Source organism: Leptonotus elevatus, chromosome 7 (assembly GCF_054856555.1).
Source record: "Leptonotus elevatus isolate MCC_2025b chromosome 7, RoL_Lele_1.0, whole genome shotgun sequence".
Lineage (NCBI taxonomy): Eukaryota > Metazoa > Chordata > Actinopteri > Syngnathiformes > Syngnathidae > Leptonotus > Leptonotus elevatus.
Genome location: NC_141245.1, coordinates 16642895 through 16665304, shown reverse-complemented (window position 1 = coordinate 16665304; position 22410 = coordinate 16642895). Strand labels below are relative to the sequence as shown.

At 40.4% G+C, this 22410-nt stretch overlaps 1 protein-coding gene and 1 long non-coding RNA gene across 3 annotated transcripts in view; one reads left to right on the top strand and one right to left on the bottom strand.

Moving 5' to 3' along the window:
* rsrc1 (arginine/serine-rich coiled-coil 1) overlaps nt 1-22410 on the top strand; it is a 127758-nt gene that overhangs the window by 27669 nt on the left and 77679 nt on the right. The window lies entirely within an intron of this gene.
* On the bottom strand, nt 2190-11392 carry LOC147171272 (uncharacterized). Its single transcript, XR_015095603.1, has 3 exons — nt 11245-11392; nt 5085-6524; nt 2190-4944 (listed from the first exon to the last, which is right to left on the bottom strand). It is a non-coding gene; the product is annotated as an uncharacterized LOC147171272 (long non-coding RNA).

The following is a 22410-nucleotide window of genomic DNA, read 5'->3' as shown; positions in this document are numbered from 1 at the left end:
TTTTCATAATGGGTGACTTTAAACGGGCTGAATTAATGTCTATATACGTATATAGTGTTTTCCATAATTATTGGCACCCCGGGTTAAGATGTGTTTCTTTTAGCTTCTAATAAAAAAAAATTCCCCCGAAATAATCTAAGACCCTTTTCCCAAAAAATCAAGTGCAGTTGGCGGGGGGGATGGGGGGAGGAATCCCACATTAAGAAATATTTTTTTTGCATTAAATCATGTGTTATTACCTTACTATATAGTGCATGCGCGAGAAGCAATTCCCCTCCATACCATCGGCGGCGGTAGTCAATCCTAAAGGCAACTGGAAACCTCTTTACGGGGGCGGGATATAAAAATGTAAATGATGCATACCGGTTACTTTTACTAATTACAAACAGTTGCTATACTTCTCAAGTATAAAAGTAAATCCTACTTGCTGTATCCAGTCGCGTCCCCATGTCATGCCGTAGTTTGGCTTTCATACTTTTGTCGGCATACGGTCACACCCTTTAACGGTAATATTGTAACGTCTTGCAAGAAAGCCACCTGCAAACATTGGTTGGGATGTCACCCTTTTATTTATCTTAACAAACGCTACTGTTTCCTGTCGCCGACACCAGTAAATAGAATACAATTTACGAGGGGCTATCAGAAAAAACCCAAGAACACACAACCAACCCGCACGTAACATCCCTTTCCTCTCGCGAGAGCTGTGTTGCGTTTACTAAAAGTCGGGCATAAAGGTGCTAAACAGAAATGGCAACATCGGAACACACTTAGTTCGTTACAATATCATACAATGCCGGTCTCTCTTGAACCAAAAGGAGAAAGTCATCTTCCCGGTCTTCTGTCCAGACAGACATTGTACGTTCAAATGCGGAGGATACGGCAGGGTAATGATGCGTAAAATGAGCGGGGGAAAAAAATGGTCCAGGCTTTCCATCAGTACTGTTTATTCACGGCCCAACGCTGTCCGACTCCCGACGTTGGATTGCTGTATCTTAGGCCTTTACTCCACAGAATTTTAATGGGGTTGAGGTCTGGGGACTGAGATGGCCATGGGAGGAGGAACATGATTCTGTTTCTGGTGACCTATTTTTAAAAAATTCAGCATGAGTGCTTCAGCAGTAAAAATTTATATTATTTTAAGGATTTTTAACACATCTCAACCAGGGGTGCCAATAATTATAGACAGCCCTGTGTTTGTGTATTTTCTCATTCCCGTAACACACCTTGTGTAAGATTTTTGAAACAGGTACAAAAATCCAAAGAAAAAGCAATAGGTTCACATTTAAACTCATAAAGCTTCCTGAGCATCGGTCTTAAAGCGGTTTTCAAGATTCAAAATTCATTTTGAGAACGCGTGCAATTTCTTTTAAGGTAATAGTGGTCCGTATATTTGCTGCCATTATATATTGCTTTTCTTAGATCGCTGTCAGGAAAACAAATAAAGCTATCAAAGAAAATGTTTAGCCAGACTACAATATCTATTTTCTTATTAAGGCTTCAATATCCTTCAGCATTGATAGGAATCTCCTTCTTTATCTCTGACCCCGCTTTAGCCTGTCTTCATTTGAGCCCACATATGAACTTCTGAGGTTTGGGTTTGTGTGTAACCACCTGTGACAGGCTGTGATGTGGTTCAAACTGCCATATGATCATGCACCATTGACTTCGACTGGCGAAAGTATGACGGTGGAATGATTGCTGGTTACAATTTATGTATTGGACTGGTTTCCTTACAGACCCTTCTATTCAATAGAGTCAGGACTGTTTTGAAGGATAACCCTAACTTCAGCGAGCAATCAAGCATTTGCCGCTTTACAGAAGCTAACACTGCTCGCTAACATTAAACATTGCAAACTCAATTCAGTTCTGCTTGCCTTTTGGCTTTGACATGATAGGAAGTTGATGGTATGGGGCCCACAGCCTGATAGCGATTCAGACATGTAGTCAACCCGTTGCTTGAAAGTGACTCTGGATCTTTGCCCAACACGGGTTTATTTGCCTTTCCTTTAGTGCAGAGATGCCCAAGTCCGGTCCTCGAGAGCCCCTATTCAGCCTTTTTTCCATGTCTCCCTCCTCCAACGCAGCTAAATCCAATGATCAGCTCATCAGCAAACTTTGCAGAAGCCTGACAACGATCCAGATCATGACTCAGCTGTGTTGGTGGAGAGAAACATGGAAAACAGGCTGGATAGGGGCTCCCGAAGGCCGGACTTGGGCGCCCCTGCTTTAGTGTAAGCCAAGCATATAAGACTAAAACATTTAAGTATAGCAAATCTGATTTTATGATTGTATTACTGACCAATTTATTGCTTGTGTTTGTCAAAAATACACTTGAAGAGCCCATTGAAAAAAAAATATATCACACATTAAATTGCAATATTGAAGAGAAAAAAAACTGCAATTAGGTTATTTTTCAAAATCGTCCAGGCCAAGGGACTCTTGCTAAAAAAAAAACCTCCCCTTTAAAACACTGGAACGTAAACTTTTTTGACTCCCTTCCAATTGTCGCCGGTCTATCTGTGGGCCTTGTCATGTCGTCGTTGGCAGCCTAAACCGGGATGACATAGATGTTCCTCACATGCTTCCACGGGAGATGAGGAGGCTGACAAATGCTCCTTTAGCCGAAGAAAGACAGCTGACAGATGTGAAATGTTTGAGGAATATTTTAAAACAAGGGTTGCAGCTGAGCATCCTGTCTGCGCCTGCCACCTTGTCTTCTCCCTCATTTCCTCTCGTCTTCGTCTAATGGTGATGTTGGGGGTTGGGTCTTACTTTAACCCCCGTGATCGTTATCACTTACTCACAAACACACGCACACACTGTAGTACTCCAAGCTCATTTACATCCAGGTTTCCTTGCCGGGGAAGGAGGAAAGGAGCGAGGCAGTGCCATGTTGATGGCAGGGTGATCAGGAGCTTTTTAGAGAGTCTGTCAGGATGAAAGAGGGGCGGGGGCCTCAGAGCGGCACCCTGACAACCCACACTGTTGTGCATGCGCTGTTGTCGTCATTAAACATTTAGCATTCCGCTAGTATGACAGCAGGCAACTTGGCGCTCCGGCGGCGTGTTTTCATGCAAAATTCATTGAAAACGATGAGCTCTTGTTAAGAGATCTTGTTGCTTTTCACCAGTGGCAAAGGGGTTAAGTGGGTGATTGTAGGTGTACTCGTGTATGTATTTGAGTGAGATTGTGTGTGTTTAGCAGACTATAGTGCAGGGTCAGGAGGGCGGCTTTGTATTTGTTGATGCCGTAGAAATTGTTTGTTTTTATTTCATTGAGGGATTTCATACAAAAGTCACATCCCGGGTGTTTATTAATTGAGTTGTTGTTCTTCAGCCAAATTAATCACCAATTTGATGACATTCCTCTATCAACAAGCCCCTCTCACACTGCCTTCTCGGTAAATCGACACATCCTAATGCTAACTCATTTGCCGGTAGAGCTTTTTTCTCTATGATAAAATAAATCATAAAATGCAGTTATGTCACTCTCAAAAAACATTTCATTGAATGAAAAGCTCCAATTTTTGTCTTGTTGTCTGGATAGCAATATAAGAAGAAAAAATAATAAACGAATTAAGGCTTTCTTTCAAAAGTGGTGATACGCAGTAAAAACAAGGAATCAAATCAAAAGTAGCCAAAAATAAAACAAATGTTCAAAACAAGCAAAAAAAACAACATACCAACCCAACATGTTTGAAAGAAAGCAAGAACCATAATCTTTTTAATCATCCCCCTCTCACCTCGTTGATTTCAATATAAATATTTTATTGGGCAGCAACAATATGCTAAAATACATGCAGTCATCCTCTTTAATTTGCCAGCTCGTATGAACAAGTGTGCACCTGCACCTTAGCACACGGCTGACGGAAGCATTCTTCACCTATTGTTGTGATCCATTTCCCAACTGGAAATAAAAAGCATCAAGTGGAGACTAAAGTTAACAGATGGCTGTTTGTCAACACAAAAGGAGGGAAACTTTAAAAGGCGCTGCTATCAACAAATGCTGCACTGGTGGCGATGATCCTTTGTAGAGGAGTGGTTATAATTGTAACATTTACACATTTCAAAGCCTCATCTGGGTTTTGTTTCCACTGTGAGATGGGGTGTGGGGAAGGGGGAAGGGGGGTGGCTACAACATGCATGACATCATGCCAACATGGTGACATGTAACCCAACACAAAAAAATGGGAGCAGGAACCCAAAAACAAAGCACAACAATGAAGCACATCCAGCATTTTGATCTTTTGCTTGCATTCACTGTATATAAAAAGGCAATCGGATAGCAGACGGTCAGACCAAAGAACATGCATTTTGCTGCACCCTTTAGGTGTAATGTGCCTCTGCTGAACATTTCCAATAATTGCCACAATGGGACCATTACTGTTGTTGATACAGATGTTGCTGTGCCCATTCTATTCTCTGGTCCTCTATTCTGTCTCCCCATCTCAAACCAACTAACCGAGGCAGACGGCCGCCCCACAGAGCCTAGATTCTGTTTGGGGTTTATTCTTTAGAGAAGTCCCCCCCTATCTTCTTTGCCTAGTGCATTTTGATGTGAGATTCAGTTTGTTAGTTTTTTTTATGCATATATATATATAATGTATGAGTTGTGTGGTTCTTGACCTGCTCAATGTGTACAGTGCCTTGAGATAACTTCTGTTGTGCATGGACGCTTTATAAATAAAAGTGACTTGACATACTCACTATTTTAAATACATTTTCACACATAAGGTACACTGAGTTAGAAGGTGCGTTATCTTTGTGAAGGATTGTATGTTAAATAGTTTATTCCAAACAAAAGCATATGTTTATTTGATAGATTTAGATTTATGCTACGTTCAGACCAGACACAAACTGGTAGTGCCCCGTCCGTATCTTGCTTGGTTTGTTCACTGTGCAACTACAAGGGCGTTGCTTCAAAAGAAGAGGAGGTTGAGGCCATCTGCCAACAGACGAAAAAAAAAAAACTGGTTTTAATCTCGCTAGTCAATCTGGTAACCGGTGGTTGTGTTACAACTTTGGCTAATGCTATATGATATTTTTGGTAACAGTTCAATAGCTGTAAACAAACAATGCACTCACTGTTATCCAACATTCCCAGCAGATATTGGAAGCTTTAAAGCTTAAAAAAAAAGTTCAGTGATTAACTGGCAAGTAATCGATTATCAAATTAATCAACAACTATTTTAATAATCGCATAGTCATTTAGAACCATTTTCTAATTACAAATTGTCCAAATCCTCTGATTTCAGCATACCAACAGGAATTGTTCACTGATTTCTGTAGTCCTTCATGAAAGAAGACTGATTATCTTCTGTTTAATCAAAATAAGACATATGCAAACATATGTTTACTTTGGAAAACAATGACAGAACCGGTTACATAGTAAAGATATTACATTGTACAACATCAATCCCCCTTTTTTAAATCTCTATGCAAAGTACGAAATAAACACTGGTTAATAACAGTAATGAGCGGGAAAATGCTTTTGTTATTCACTTAAATGCAAAATTAAAATTAATCCATTTAGTCGATTAATCGACGGAATAATCGATAGATTAATCAATTCTAAAAATATTCGATAGTGTCAGCAGTAGTCGCAACGTTGGAAACGTGCCGCCAGAAACGCTTAGCTTGCATTCGGTCGGACCGCAGCATTAGGTTAATAGGACTACATTCCCCATGATTCTTAGATGTGGAAGCAGAAAGTAGTTCTAATCCTGGTATGACGAAAACATAGACGGCTGCTAGCGATTAGATGCGGATGAGAATGAGAACGCTATAGGAAGGAATTTGAAATAAAGATGACAAACTGAAAAGTCAACATCTATACATGCTTAAATAAGCCACACCGCATTACAACGCGCACTGTTGATTTGTGAGAAAAAATGAAAGGAATTTAAGTCCGTACGGAAAATACTGAAGTTCTACGGTAGCTCTGCTTGCCCTGCCATAGACACATATACAATATAGATACTTACGTCCGCTTTAAGTCGCTTCTGTCTAATTTCTCAAGACTTATTCGCTGTCAATCCTATTTCGGATCGCTGAGGTGGTGTAAGAATGTGGTCAATCATGACGTCTTCCCAATTAAGCTGAACTCGCAGTCTATGCCGGGTCCACCTGTCTCTGTCTTGTGTCATTTGGTGTGCGATGCGGGTAAAGGCTGAGTGGGTCAGGCATCAAGATCAGCACGGAGAGACGTCTTCTCCCCCGTATATATATAAAAGCGAAGTTGCTATAATGAGCTCCGGGTTAAAGATACCAAATGACACTCTCCATTTCATTAAAACATCGTCTGATGTCTTTGTCTGTGAAGCTCTTCAGTGTGTCGTGTTATTCGCGTTTTAAAGCATTTATTCCTGTTTGATTTCATCCAGTGATTCCTCTCATTATTGCATTTTCCCTCGACAAAGCTGAACAGTACCCAGCCTCGCCAATGGGGTCTCAGCAGGAGCCGCAGGCCTCCGCTTGGCTAGGCGCTTCTCCATCTCTCTGCCTTAACCTCTGCAAGACGTGTTGCTGTGAGGCACACAGAAAACAAAATAACACCCTTGGCGCGCACACGAAACACACACATATACTGTTGCTGTTGGTTTTTACTCCCTCCTCGCTTCACACCGAGGAAATGATTGCCTGGTTCTTTGCCTCTGTTGAACATCTATCAGCTCATTAGTGTCGGTAATACACAGTAAGTGTACAAAGTAAGTGTGCTTTTGTGTGTATGTAAGTAGGTAGCCAAAGCCTGCGGCATCCTCTCAGACTGTCGGGAGCATGTGCATGGGTGGTATGGATGTGACCGCTGCTTTGTGTATTTGTGTTGTGTGAAGGACTCTAGGCTATGTTTGGCTGTGGAAGTGGGTCTTCGGGAGGTAAAGGAGACTTCAAACGGAATCCTCGGAAGGTTTGGATGTTCTCGTGTCTCAAATCAATGAGTGGTTTTATTTGTTTGTTTATTAAAGGTGGATTAGTAGTGTACTTACTCAATATACTGTGCAAACGCACTACGGTAGTGTAGGTGTAGTTGACTCTTGGCCCGTGATTGTATTATTAGGCGTCCTTTCAACATGATTATTATCATGAGCAAAAGTTGCTTCTGGTTTTCTCTAATGCAAGACAGGCAGCTTCAGACTCAACCTCTATTTAAGATCGATGCAAACATATTTTGAGCGTTTTTAACTGCTTAAGGCAACCACTTAAAAATATAAACATAGGACACTTACGGCTGTAAAAGCATCATTGCTTTGGAGTCAGCCAGTCCTTAATCAGTTTGACCAATCATGAAAGACAGGAAATGAAGGAGTGGTATTGAGTTCAGGAAGTAGTGGATTTGTGCAAAGAGCCCATTGGTTCAAAATGCTGCTGCTCGCCTCTTAACTGGAACACGTAATAACTCCTATTCTGGCCTCCCCCACTGGCTGCCTGTGCACTTAAGAATTCATTATAGGATTATGCTATAGGGCTGCTCGATTATGAAGAAAATATTAATCACAATTATTTTGGTAATAATTGAAATTACAATTAGGACGATCATTTATTTTTTGGTACAAAACAAGAAAATGTAAAAACATAAGCATTATTAAGACGAATAATTTTTTTGATACACTATAATTATTCTTAATTACGATCCTTTTGGATGAAACAAAATTTATTAAATTAGTTATTTTAAAATAAAACAAATTTGCAAACATATTACAGCTAGATTTTTTTTATACCAAAGGAACACACGACTCAGTTTTCCGTCATTTTTTTAGACAGCAGTGTGTATGACGTTGAAAGGTGCAAATACCAGTGGTATGTGATTCTCTGAAAAAAAACAGATTAAGTATAAACATAATCACACTGTCAAATATTGGCAATATTTACAGTAGATGGCACTCCGAACTGTCTTAGATTCCATAATCTTACTTCGAGAGAGAAAAAAGAAGAAGACATTTATTGACTGGCGAACATAGCCACACAACCTGGCTAATGTACAGCATGTGCAACTGGTCAATTACGGTGGCATATTATGTACAAAAAATGATGAATTCTGACCAGATTTTAATCCAACTCACATCAAAAAGTGGCCCCTCCTGCCACGCCTCATGTACAAAATGTAAAATAAAAAAATAAAAGCCGTACCCGATTATTACCAAAATTAATGTGCACATGGATATTAATATCCTAATCATAGTCTGAAATATTTGGACAAAAATCACAATATTTTGGATTATACTGTATTACCGTCATAAGCGTTAATATGCAATATGCATATAAATGTGGCACACACTGTACAAAAGTTGTCTGTGTTCTCTAATCACTTCCGCAATAAATGTTTTTTTTCCCTTTCTCAGGAAGGCTATTAACTCTTTTGCTCCCCAAAAAGTATTAATACGTTCTATTAAAAATGTTTTAAATGTGCCAAAAACGTATTTATACGTTTTTGTTTTGTTTTTAATGCTAGAGCATACGGAATGCTATGTGCAGCCTCTCAACTGCAAAGAACGGTTAAATAAATGATAGTTATTACACAAACGGCCAGCAGGTGGCAGCATTGCTTAAAAGAGATCAACTAGGGGCCATGTTGAAAAAAATCCTCATTACTCACATTTCTAAATAGATTTTTGAATAATAATTAAACTTTGCTATATTCTAATGCTAATTGCTGCAAAATGGAAACAGATAAAAATATTTTTTTTGAAAGAAAAGACTAATCATTATTTTGGTAGGTTTCATGTTTTTATAGCAATAGAACACAATATTATGTGGGCTTTGCAATATATCATGAGTTAATGAGTTAAACATGAGATGGTTAAGGAGTTGCCATCTAAATGACAATACTTGACTATACCATACAGCGTTCTTATAGCACAGGAGACCAGGAGATTTAAAAATACGAATGAATTAGAGTTTATTTTGTATGTTGCTACTGAATTTTTTTTTAAATGTAATATTTGATCATGAAAACATCGTAACCGGAATAGTAGACTTGTTTTTGTTGTCTTTGTAGTGACTTTGTACCACAAAGCGCTGCAAATGACCCGTCTAAATGTGTGCATGTGCCTGTGTGTGAGCGAGGCGGAAATCTGGCCACTTTTAATCACAGGAGAGACACCCCCAGTGAGCGATAGCGAGCTGTGACAATCCACTTAGTGCGCTCTGTAATCTGCTTAACCATTTAGTGAGTTGTTAAAGGAGTATGCAAATACTTGCATGGTTAAAAAAAAACAAAAAAAAAACGACGCACACAAACACATGCGCGTACATCCGCACACACAAATCTGGCTCTTGGACTGCTGGCGATTTGTAGCGCTAACACATTTAGCGCTGTGAGTGTGTGTCCGAGTGTGTTGATGTGTTTGAGACCTGCTGCAGGCACGGAGAGAAGCCAGGCCTGGAGCGTGATGACAGAGACCAGATCCGGCCAAATAGAAGTACCCCCCCCCCCCCCCCCACACTACCCACCAAACCATGCCCACACACATATACACGCATACACGCACACACACACACACACACACACACACACACACACACACACACACACACACACACACACACACACACACACACACACACACACACACACACACACCCCTCCCCAATCCAATTACCCTGGTCCCCTCTTATTCTCTCCTGTCCTCTCTTTGCATCCATGTATACCTTTGTCTACTCCTCTTTAAACTTGTTTTTATGCAACTTGACTTTAATTGAAGTCAGTAAGAGCCAAGTGTTTGCTAAAGATCTCATCTTAGCTCACCGTCGTGGCCTTTTACGACTCAAAAGTCAGGATTGTATGCGGCCGGTTACGAGCAGGAAACATGACAGGCCAACTCTGATTTAGAGCAATATGTAAATGCACTTGTCGGTAAAAATATGTTTTTCTCTCGCAAGAAAAAAGGGTTGTGTTTTTTTGGGGGGTCTTGGCTTAAAAAGATTGTTGTGGCGTAAAGAGACACACTGTTAATGTTTCATTTTCTCTCCACTTCAAGGGCTTATTCATCTGCACTTCACTCAAGTCTTTATAGGAAAAGGCATTTTTTTTCCCCAGAAGAAAAAAAAAATTACACAGTAGGGAGTTTACAATTGATAAAATATTACTTTTTTTTATTATGCATTTGACTTCAGGATGTTTCAGCATAGTTCCAGATGTGCGACTTCAGGAAAGTTTTGTTTGATTTATATTAACACGTTGTGAGTTCGTGCATGATAATGATAATGATGCAATGATGGACTCTTCATCATCATCAATCATTTAGGTCAACATTGGATCATTCGGATATCAATCAGGGAACTTTTGTAGTCAGTTGGCTGCACTGAGAGAAAAGGGGGTGAATATTTTGCATGGATTACTTGTCAATTATTTGTGTAAAAAATAGAGCTGTCAAACGATTAATATTTTTCATCAGATTAATCATATTTTAGAATTTTGATTAATCACGATTAATTAATTAGGCTTAAAAAAGGCTTTTTTAGCAAAAAATTTTACCCCCCAAATTTAAAGAGCACCGGTTATGTGTTAATTTAATGTTATGAGGACGTCTTAAAAAAATAAATTATCCAGTGCACACTCTCATCCTCCTCTTTTTCTAATCAGTTAATTAATGGAAACAAAATGACCCCAATAGTTTGACACGAAGAAATATTCTGAATGTCATACGCAAACATTTATTTATTTCTTTACTTTAATGCATGTAGCTACACAACACAACCTGTGCTACCTTTAACGTAACTATCTGCTGTCAGCTAAAGGATCATCTGCGGTCAAAATTAACAGTGTAATTAATCTGTGTTAAAACATGATTAATGTGATCCTTTTTTTGTGTTTAATTAATTAGTAAAAAAAAAGAAAAAAGTTTAAAATATTCTAAATTTCATTCCAATTTGTGATTGTGTAGCACTTGATTTTGATTCATCACACAAAAAAATCCAATTGAAATATGCAATGATGGTTCTGTCATTGCTATTTATTTGTCACGTCACTTAATTTTATTGCTGTGATGCACGCACTTTTTATACTGAATGAATTGAGCCTTGCGCTTCAGAGTCAATCTTTTGTAGCAACTTGACCATCTCGTGCACTAAAACAGCCGCCGCTTCTTAACCTCTCTTTGTGCCGCGCTACCTTGAAGTCTGGGAGACGCACGAGCGTACACGCCGGCGCTCTCCTGACGTCTCTCCCTGCAGGCCAGGCCGCAGAGCGCTCGAGGCCATGTTGCTTTGTATTCTGACGGACAGGCAGACAGAAAGAAAGACTTACCCCCGGCTAGCGATTACGTCGACGTGACACCGCAGGAGTAGCGTGCATAGAGAAGAAATTGCACAAGGCATGGCGCGCAGATGAAATGAATAACAATGTATGCAACGAGTCCCCCCAGACCCCCGATAACCTGCACGCCAGAGCCGAGTCGCTGTGACAGGCTGGTCTTTGTGGACACTTTATCCTGCCTGTACACTTGTAAGGTAGAGCTGGGATAATCGCACCTAATCTAATTAGGCCTAAAGAGGGCCATGACTGAGGCTGGCCAGAGGCTGGCCAAAGGCTGACCAGGCACGCACGCGCACACACACACACACACACACATCAGCAAACACAGATCAGCAACAAAATCCTGTTTGCATTAGAAAAATAAGGTTGTCATATTGATTATGCAGATGAGGCGCTAACTGGGACTAACTGCCTCTCAGGCCAGCCGGTTACAGCTGACACAAGCTAAAGAGATGAGGAAAGGATTAGGACAGGTTGAGCTATACGGTTTCTTTCACCACCGTTTTGCATGTACTGCTTTTCAATTCTCGGCAAGCTGATCTTCAGTGCTGCTTTGCCATTTTGTCATGCAGAGTGACTTTATCACCTGTAACAGTTTTTTCGTATTTAAAATGGTAATATGTTGAAATCTCAGGGGTGAAGAAATGAAAAGAAAGGAAAAAAGTCCTAATTTATGACAAAAACTAGGGCTAGACAAATTATTCGTCAGCATTTTGACGAATATCGGCATCGGCCTTTTAGAAGAATCATACGGCCGATAATATATCAATTTAAGAATGTGTCAACTTCAGGGAACTATTTATTTAAATTTTCAGTTAACGTTATAAGAGATGCTGCTGACCCTGGGAACTCTTTGCACCTTCTGTTTTTGTTTGAAATTATAACTAAAACAAGTACAATTTTAATACTTCAAGATGTTTTGAAATTTTGGAAAACTATTTACTGTAGAAAAACAATAGAAAGCTATTTACTTGTTTAGGTTTTTATTAAAATTTTTAAGACATGCTTCTGCTCTTGGGAGATCCCCAACCTTTTTGTTAGAATTTTAAAACAAAGATGTCTATTGACTAAGAAATTTTTTTTTGACTCCAATATTTTACGAATCCTGTAAGTTATATACTTAAGAATTCAACAAATTCTTTCTTTCTGTTTTATTTATTAAGCTTGACTGCTAATAATCGATATCGGTATCGACCCTGAAATAAACCATTTCCGTCTATCTTTAACAAAAACATGCATTTGCTTCCATATTAATCCAGTTTATACTTTTGATGGTTATTGTGACCAAATAGTGATTATGTCATTGTTGATTAAGTTTATACATGCCTCTAATGTTATGCATTTATAATTTTTTTCTTCTTCAAAATACTTTTTTTTCGTGTGAATGACTGATTACAACTTTTCTCAAAATATTACTGCATTTTTTGTAGTACTATTTTATACACAGTATATTCAGACTTTTTCCTCATGACAATTTTTATTCATTGAATTATTTGCCTTAATTTTGATATTTGAACTTAATTACAAAAGTATTACTTTTTCGCATAAAGTGATGCTTCTCAAAGGGAAAGAAGAAAATGTTTGGCACCCCATAAACTCTCTGGCGTGACTATAAATAGCATCATATTTGTCTGTAAAATTGTCATAAGTACCTCTGCAAAGGAGTTAATACTCTTACAACAATGAGAGCGCCACTGCCACCTACTGTAGTGGATGTGCAATTACACATTATTCTAGTAAGGCAAAAACAAGTTCCCTGGCAGAGTTTTTCCTGTGTACAGCATTCAGAGGCGGCCACCTCCACCTAATTTGCTTGCCACCTCTAGCCTGGGCCAGTGATATCGCTCAACACAGCGCTTCAGCTGTGTTGATTGAGTTCGGCAGCAACGCATTTTAACTGCAGTTGCAGTGTTGCGCCATTATGGAGGCGCTATATCAACAGCACTGCTCCAGAAAGACCTTAAGCAACAACCAAAGAATAAATAGCTTTTATAACCCCTTTTATTTAAACATTAATGTACCGAAGAAGAAACGAATAATGGAGCAACCGTTGCACACGCCCATTTCCTGGTTGTGAGGCAGCTCCAGCCGTAGCCAAAGTCATCAAAACACAGTATATACAATAAACATAATAGTGTTTTACAACAACGCTGAATTATATTTACAATTCAATATGTAGTAGTGGATGACTTTTTAATGATTGTAGTTTAAAAAATGGCAATTAATGGCAACTTTGTATTCATAAAATTTCTGATTTCTAGTCCCTTATTGTAAACTGGCTTCAGGAGGGCGGCCGATAATGGTATAGGTCACCGCTGCGAGTACCGATACCTTAGAATAAGACTGGTATTGGCACCGATACCAGGTATCGGTATCGGTAGTCACCCATCATAGTCAGGATGATATCACCTCTGCCTAATTTTGAGCCAGGAAAAACCCTGCCTGGGGTGGAAGGGATCCCACCACGCCCCCTTTGAGAAGGGCTGGCATAAAGGTACACCTTCTTTTTCAAAAATTACTCCTTGTTATAGTTTTTCTTTGGTCCCGTAATTAAGAATTTCCTTTTTCCAATTGGCACATCTCAATCATGTACTTGAAGGGAGTTGTTGGATAAGTTCTGTAGTAATTCCAGCTGTCGATGATTAGTTGTCCAATTGCATTGCGTGTGCAAATGTGTGCCAATTTATAATGTGTATGATGTCCGCGTACACACTTGTCTTCAGGTGTGCAGCCAGCTTGCTATCCCCTCCTTGAGAAGGCCCGGGCTCTTCTCGGGCTGAGGGTATGATGTCCAATTGAAGGGCAGGATTGAAAGTGATTACCTTGTTAACTCCTGGCACCCGCCGCTCGCTTGAAATAGAGCTGAGCGCCAGGGCCTGATTTGCAAATGAATAACTTCTCGTCTCGCCCGTCCCTCTCCCTCTCCTTTTTTTTGTCCAATTGATGCCAAGATCATCTTTTTATATTGTGCCATGACAGATGCTGCGCGGGGCCGCCATTGTTCCCCATCAGTTTTCTGGCGAGCCAAAAGATTTCCACATGTGATTTTAACACTGACAAAATCCCACCCCTCCGTAGCAGCCCAGTGCTTTAGTCTTTGTGTATCAGCGCAGCAATCTCCAGACTTTCCGAGCAGAATGTTGGGTGGTGTCATTGTCTGCTTCTCAATAATGGAGAGGTGGCTCTCTGATTAGGGAAGCCTCTAATTGGGAGATATGAAAGGGGCTGCCTGCTATTGAAGAAACCGCAGGGAAATTGATTGCTCTCTGACGTTTCCCTTTTGCCTTTTCTTTTGTGTTTCTATTGCTTTCACTCTATGAAGCTGAAAAAAAGAAGTCCATTCTCTTGGCCTCTGCACTGGTTTGCTCCAAATATGTTTGCGTCGTACCTACGTTGGTAAAATCTTAATTACAGTAAATACTTTTCCTAAAAACAATCAAAGGACATAAAAAGCAATCACTGAAATGTAAAAAGAATAATTATGGTGGTAACCGACTCTCTCATGTGACAACCTTTTCTTATGCCACTGCACAAACACATTTAAAAAGAATCAGACCATTTTTGCTGATTTTTCTTTCTGTTGTGAAGTAACCCCCTTCCCTCCCGGCTGTTTTCCTGTTTTTCCTGTTGAAAACACTGGCAAATAGAGCTTGTTGCAACATGGCCCTGGTTTATCTCTTATACTCTGCTGCCACCTGCTGGCCATTTTTTGGTAATAACCATTGCTTTAAGCCACCTCTTCACGTCAGAAGCTGCATCAAAGCCTTCTGTATGCTCTTGCAAAAAAAAAAACATAAACAAGGAATAAATACGTTTTTGGGAGTGAAGGACGAGGTATTAAAAATGTATTTACACGTTTTTGGGTTTCAAAGAGTACAAAGAGGACAAATTATTGTAAAACTGTCAAATGTTCTGCCTTTTATTCATATTATCCAGCATTAACTCTTTGACTGCCATAAACGTTATAAAACGTTTAGCATAAACCTAGGGAAGGGCGCCGAGGACGTTAAAAGACGTCCCCTATGTTTTTTTTTTTTTTTTTCAAAAACGGGTGCAGGAAAGCCTTGGGCAGCTGTGCTGAAAGTATCAGGCAGATCTGATTAGTAAAAGACTCGTTTTGGCCCCTAGAGGGCAGCGATGACTCTCTTTGCACAAGGTTGGATGGGCCGCCCACCGTGGGCGTCAGTAGAAGACGTGAGGCGGAGCTAGAGTGTTGAGGAGACAATGGCTGGTTCAAGCCATTGTGGCTTGACCAAGCAACCGGTTGCAAGCAACTCACGCTTGAGCATTTTTTTCAAAGACGGAAAGCATCAATCAATACTAAAAAGCGCATTGATGTCGACGATGATGATGACTCCGAGCTTGACGCCAAAGTTGGAAGCCTTGACGCGACTCCTATGACACGTAGTAAGCCTCACCGGCTAAGCGCGGCTAGCGCTGCTAAGGCCGGAAAACGCGCACAATAGCCGGCCGGGTACTTCTACACAATCGGACATTCGATCGGGCGATGGAGAGTTGGCATCGACCAATGCAGATTGATGATGATGATGATGATGACTCCGAGCTTGACGCCAAAGTTGGAAGCCTTGGCGCGACTGTTACTATCACGTAGTAAGCCTCACCGGCTAAGCGCGGCTAGCGCTGCTAAGGCCGGAAAACGCGCACAATAGCCGGCCGGGTACTTCTACACAATCGGACATTCGATCGGGCGATGGAGAGTTGGCATCGACCAATGCAGATTGATGATGATGATGATGATGACTCCGAGCTTGACGCCAAAGTTGGAAGCCTTGGCGCGACTTTTACTATCACGTAGTAAGCCTCACCGGCTAAGCGCGGCTAGCGCTGCTAAGGCCGGAAAACGCGCACAATAGCCGGCCGGGTACTTCTACACAATCGGACATTCGATCGGGCGATGGAGAGTTGGCATCGACCAATGCAGATTGATGATGATGATGATGATGACTCCGAGCTTGACGCCAAAGTTGGAAGCCTTGGCGCGACTGTTACTATCACGTAGTAAGCCTCACCGGCTAAGCGCGGCTAGCGCTGCTAAGGCCGGAAAACGCGCACAATAGCCGGCCGGGTACTTCTACACAATCGGACATTCGATCGGGCGATGGAGAGTTGGCATCGACCAATGCAGATTGATGATGATGATGATGATGACTCCGAGCTTGACACCAAAGTTGGAAGCTTTGACGCAACTGCTATGATTACGTAGTAAGCCTCACCGGCTAAGCGCGGCTACCGCTGCTAACGCCGGAGCTGCACAAGCGGACATTCGATCGGACAATGAAGAGTACCCCGAGTCCAATGCATATTCATCGGAGGAGCGGGTACAGTCTGATCATGGAGAAGACACTGTTTCTGGACTACGATGCCACCATGAATGGAGTGGATAAAATGGATCAGAACATCTCCTACCACCAGGTATAGCAACTGAAGGACACGAGGAAGCGAGACGTAACGAAACCGTAGCATGATCCTGATATTAGACTTGATGACACACTGCAGTATATACTTGCTATTCCCCGGAAAAAAACGGCCTGCAAGAAAGTGGCGCACGCGAAGAGGCAATCTGTTGTGCAAATGCTGTTGCGTCTCCTTGCACGCAGGAGAGAGTTACAAAAAGAAAAACTGTCGTTGAAACATCCACATATTTGTAAATAGCACCACAGTTGCACACATTTGTAAATAGTTTGCCAAATTGTTGTCAAATTGTTACACTATTGAATGTAAATAAACGTATTTTGCTATCAAAAAACACTTTTTCATTCTTGGTGGTAGTGTTTTATAGAAGTAAAGCACTATTTAGGTGTTTGTGGCATCATTCATGGACAAAAAGAAGTGTAAAATTCACTAGAATGCATGAAATAATATCGTTTCACTAAAAGCTTGATTTCTCCGTATTTTGGTCCAAAACAGGCGAAATTGGGTCAAACTAACCATTTTCTATTGTTGATTACTAAAGAACGGAATAAGGTAGAAACAAACTCTTTTTTTCTGATGAAAGATGAAAGTCCAATCTTTCATTTGGTAGTACGTGTGTTTCCATAGTCCAAACAGAACATTTTCTGTGGACCTTGAAAGATCAGTCAAAATGCTTAAATCGGCTGGCACTGACGGCATCCCTTTTCTGAAAACGTCTGGCAGTCAAAGAGTTAAGAGACCAAAAAAAAAGTTATTTTATTCGTTATATATATATTTTTATTTAATGGTTTGATTAATCATTTGTCGATATTTTATTCTGTCAAATATCGGGATTGGCGGGGGCGGGGGGGTATCCCTATAGGTTGGGCCTTAGTCAGGACAGCTATAACAAAACACATCGAGTGAGTGATGTCTGTGCAGGAAGCGTAGGTTCCATTCCCAATCAGTGACGATGTGAATAAGAGGTTCCACAATTTTAGATTTTAAGTCCACGCTACTGTGATGAAAGTTGACAAGCCACTGACGACGTCTAGGTGTAGCGGTTGCACCACTTGCCCAAAAGGGGTCATTTGTGGGAGTTTGCGGTGTTTGCAAATAATCACGAACCTCTTTTTGTCTGGTAAAATAATTCACAGCTTTTCCTTTAACAATTGCGGGGGAAAATCTAAACACTTATCTTGGGTGTTGCATGGAGGATTGACAGCCCCCGATGAACCCCACTGACATTTCTCCATCTTGTTAGTGCGTACCATCCCTTCTATTTGCGACATAAACCCTGAGAGGTTGCTGTGATAGTACCCACATAAGAATGCCATTTCAATTTCAATTGGCCGCCATGTTTAAAAGGACTTGTAGCGATAGCAATCAGGCCCGAGGGGGGTATCCCAGGCTTCTTGTATTGTGTCCCTTGCCTGCTTCATATCAAGCATTTGCCTTGTGTTAGTAAAAGGCCGATGTCACTGATGGGAAATGTTTATTACTGCATGCTTTCTTTTATTGGAATGTGTGCGCGCAAGTGTGTAATGCTCGGCCCCTATCCTATTGACTTTTTAATAAATATGCCTGTCATTGCATCAGCAGTCAAACAACATATGAATTCTCAATGACACGCTTGACAAGGCGTGCAATTGCGGCAAATGGGCTGGCTGACACACACACATACGCGCACAAACATGAATGATGTTACTTTCAGTCATGTAGCATCCTGCTTTTGGCTGATGTTTTCTCTTTCCCTTATCACAATATGTGACTGCAGATATCAATAAGAATGCCAAAAGTTGTTAAAAGGTGGAAATAATTCATCCAGCTCACAGGATAATAAAAAGAATGTGTATCCCTTTAAAAAAAAAGTGTGGAGTGATAGTTTCATACATTACTTATTTGTAACTTATATCTTGGCCCAGCACCACTTCATTCAAAATGTCTTCCCAATTTGGAATTTCAGACCACTTCCACATGCCAATGACAGCGAGAGTGATAATGACATCATTTGGGATCAATCCCGGCTCCCCCGCACCTTCAAAAGGCGCTTTACAACCTCCAAATAAAAAGATTAGAGTGTTCTGTGTTTTAGACCACATGTTTTCAAATGAACAAAGAGATGGAGATAACTCAACTGATTCATGAATTGTTGCTTGTCAGCACCAATAGTCTCTCTCACAGAGTGATCCTAAAAAAATTGTTGCATTGAGCTAGAACATAACAGTCTGCGTTTATTTACAAGGGGAAATTCAAGTTGAACAAATTTAATTATTGTTTGCTTTCATGCCCAACGTTGACGCTTGTATCGGATATGTGGGATCTAAAATTGACATTGGAGAAGCATGAAAATTGGAATGGAACACTTGGACCTTCAGTGTAAATGCAGCCTAAAAGATTTCTGCGAATGGGCAAGCGAGGCAGACTGAAGGCACTACCAGAGAAGTGCCGACATTGTGATGGATCCAGCCACCGTGTTAAATTGGTCAGTATTGACTTTGGCATTGCTTAGTTTGTTTGTCCACCTTCACTTAATTGACCGTAGTAATTAACATCGCCACTCTCACTCAATTCCTACGCTTTTAAGAATAAACTGCTTTGTTTTACTTTACCCGTTATCAAGTCACCAAGTGCCATTTTACCATTTGGCTGGAGTCATTTTGCCTCATTTTCTTCAAAACATCAGCATTCAATTGATCAAAATTGAGGGAAATTTTGATCATTTGAATATTGATTGGTTAATCAATTGTGTCATGACATCAATGTGTGTGCATTAGGAATTATTTTGCCAGTTACATATTAATTGTTGACATAAATGCTAAGTTCAGTCAAAAGTGAAGATGTCGGTTTTCTGTCTCTTGAATCATAAAATATTTATAGATGGGTGTCAAAATTTGTGTGTTGATTTTGAGTTAATTTAAAGTTCCTTTAACGCCACTATTTATTTATTTATTTATTTATTTTTTACACACGATTAATGACCGCCCCTTGGAAAGCCTGCACTGGGGGAATTCCAGTAGCAACGCAGCAGACATGTCCACGTCAAAATTTATCTGCAATACATTTAATAATAATGGAGATATTTCTGGAGACTTGGGGTCAAGTTGTATTTTACAATTTAAAAATATGCCGAAGTTACTTCATGTTAAATATTAGATAGCTCTTAATATGAAAATAAAAATGCACTGAGCTGTCACAGTCTTACAAATGCAATAATGCCATCTAGTGGCAGAAAAATGACCAACACAAATCAATAGCACAGTCGTTTTTTAGAGTACAGTACATATTTTTAATTTTAACTCAATTTTTTGAACTATTATGAAATTACAGTTTCAATTTTACTACTTTAGATCAGATGTCATTAAATGGTGCTTGTTATTAAGTTTCTGAAATGGATTTTCAATAACTGTACTTTTTGAATGTTTGTTTGTTTACACGTAGCCAGTGCCATGTTGAAGATTTGTGATATAACACCAACAAGTGATTTTTTTTGACACACATACTCATTATGTCAAGCTTATCGCAGTTTAGCATGTACCGCTCTTCAGCGCGCCTAATTCCCGTCATTTATTCTCTTCCATTTCTGCTTCGGCGGCGTGCCAGCTATGTAATGTGCCGCGGTGGTTGTAGCGAGCAAGGCCGCCGCGTCTCCCAGGCCTTGTGCTACACCGGCCATTACTATCTGGCCTGCCTCCGCTACAAATTGGATGAACAGGCACTGACACATTTTCAATATTATTACATTAAACCAAGTGGATTTTGATTGATAACCTAATATGGGCCTAATGCAAAACATCAATCACGGCAAGTATATTAATTATTTAATATTGTGGCGTAATTCAGAAATCAATGCCGCTGCTGCGTGGAAGGCACAGAGGAGGAGGGAGGGGTGAGGACAGCGAGAGGATGAGGAGAAACGGAGAGCTCGCTCCCTCAAGACCTCATCAGATGATATGTTTTGAACACGGGGATGAGCATGTAAAATGGATTATCATCACTATCTAGCTGGCCCCCTCCATGAAGTCAGGACAAGATGTAAAAAGAGTGCCTGATTAAATGCCATTAAAAATGAGATTTTTAATAATCCTAAAATGATATGTTGCAGAAAAAGGAGAGAATAAAGTGAAAGGATGCAGGAGGAGGAGGGGGAAGGATGCGAGCGTGTCCGTGTCTCCCCTGTGTTAGATTGTTTCCCGCTAATTGCGCTTCATTAGCGGATTACACACACTGTCACCACGGTAACAAATGTCTCGCTGTCTGCCCGCCGCGCTCCCCGCCATGTATAATGAATGTGGCGGGGTGTTTGTCACAATGTAATATAATTACAGTCCAGATGAAGTTGGCCTTAAGTGGTTGACTTTGTGCTGCCACGAAGACGGAATAAACAACAATTGGGCTTTCATGGTTGCCTTTTGACCCTTTACTTTCATTGTTGCTTTATATTTTCTTTTAATTCTACTCAAGGGAAGTTATCTATCCATCGATCTATCTTGAACAAATAAACAACTTCCTCTATTAGTTGTCTCCATGTTGCTCTTTGTGGGAAAAAGTAATTGTATTGCAGTTATAGGACATTATAGAGTTTTTCGCTCGCACACACACACACGCTGTTGATCCCTTTGAACAATGTTGCTAGTCAAAACAGCAGCACCTACTAAAGTCTGAACACGTACAAATACGACATAACAAATTATCTTATGATGAGATGCCGTCCTACCTAGCTAGCTACCTGTCTTTCTTGTAATATCTCCTCAAATTGCGGCCCCTACTTTAATCTATGCCATGTCAGTTTTTCGATACATCATCCAATTGTAAACGCCTGTCCTCAAATAGACACCTATCCAATTCCCCTCAGGAAAAAAATAAGAGTGAATCTATCTCTCGACCGTCCGACTGTATTTTCTCAAACAGAGTTCACTAATCTAGAGCCATGTCTCCCAGCTAAGTCGGCCACTTGAACAAATAAAAACGCCTCCCCCTAAATAAACAACTCGCCTCTTGCCTTCAGGAAAAAAGTAGTAAATCTACCTATCAACTGAAAGACTGTATTTTCTCAGTTTGTGTCCTCTACTGTGGACACGGTTTGTTGCGGATGAGTCTCCCAACTGAACAAATAAATGCCTTTCCCCAAATAGATTTTTTTTTCCTGCATCAAGAAAATGTTGAAAGTACATCCATCTCTTCATCCCTGACTGTTCTCTCTTAAGTTGTGCTGCTTACTTGAGAGCCAATGTCAAGTCAATTTTCCACTTAAAATAGATGCCTCACTTTTTCTCTCAGGATTTTTTATAATTTTTTAAAAATACATCTGGACAGACAAATGCTAGTAATTGAAATTATATCACTTACACACCAACCTTAATTGCTGAGCCCATTTGAACGCTGTTGCTCACCAAAAAAGCAGCACCTATTGATGAATCTCAGGTTAATTGAATTGTTGTGATTTGCTTTTCTGAGCATTATTGAAGGTTATTTTACATAATGTGAGTTTCCTTTTTGTAATGATTAACATTGCATGTGCTTTGCAGTGTTGTGTTCGTTCCATCCAGGCTGCCTCGGTTCCTGCTTTTCCCCCTTCATTTCTTCATCATCATCCTTTTTTTTTTATCAATCTTGCTATCTTCATATCATTCCATCAGACCTTATTTGAAATGAATGATGTGGGAATGACCGTGCTTATGGAGCCCGGTGTGATGGATGGATTTTGGGGAGGAAAGGGTAAGAGGTGGTGGGGGTGTATTAGAC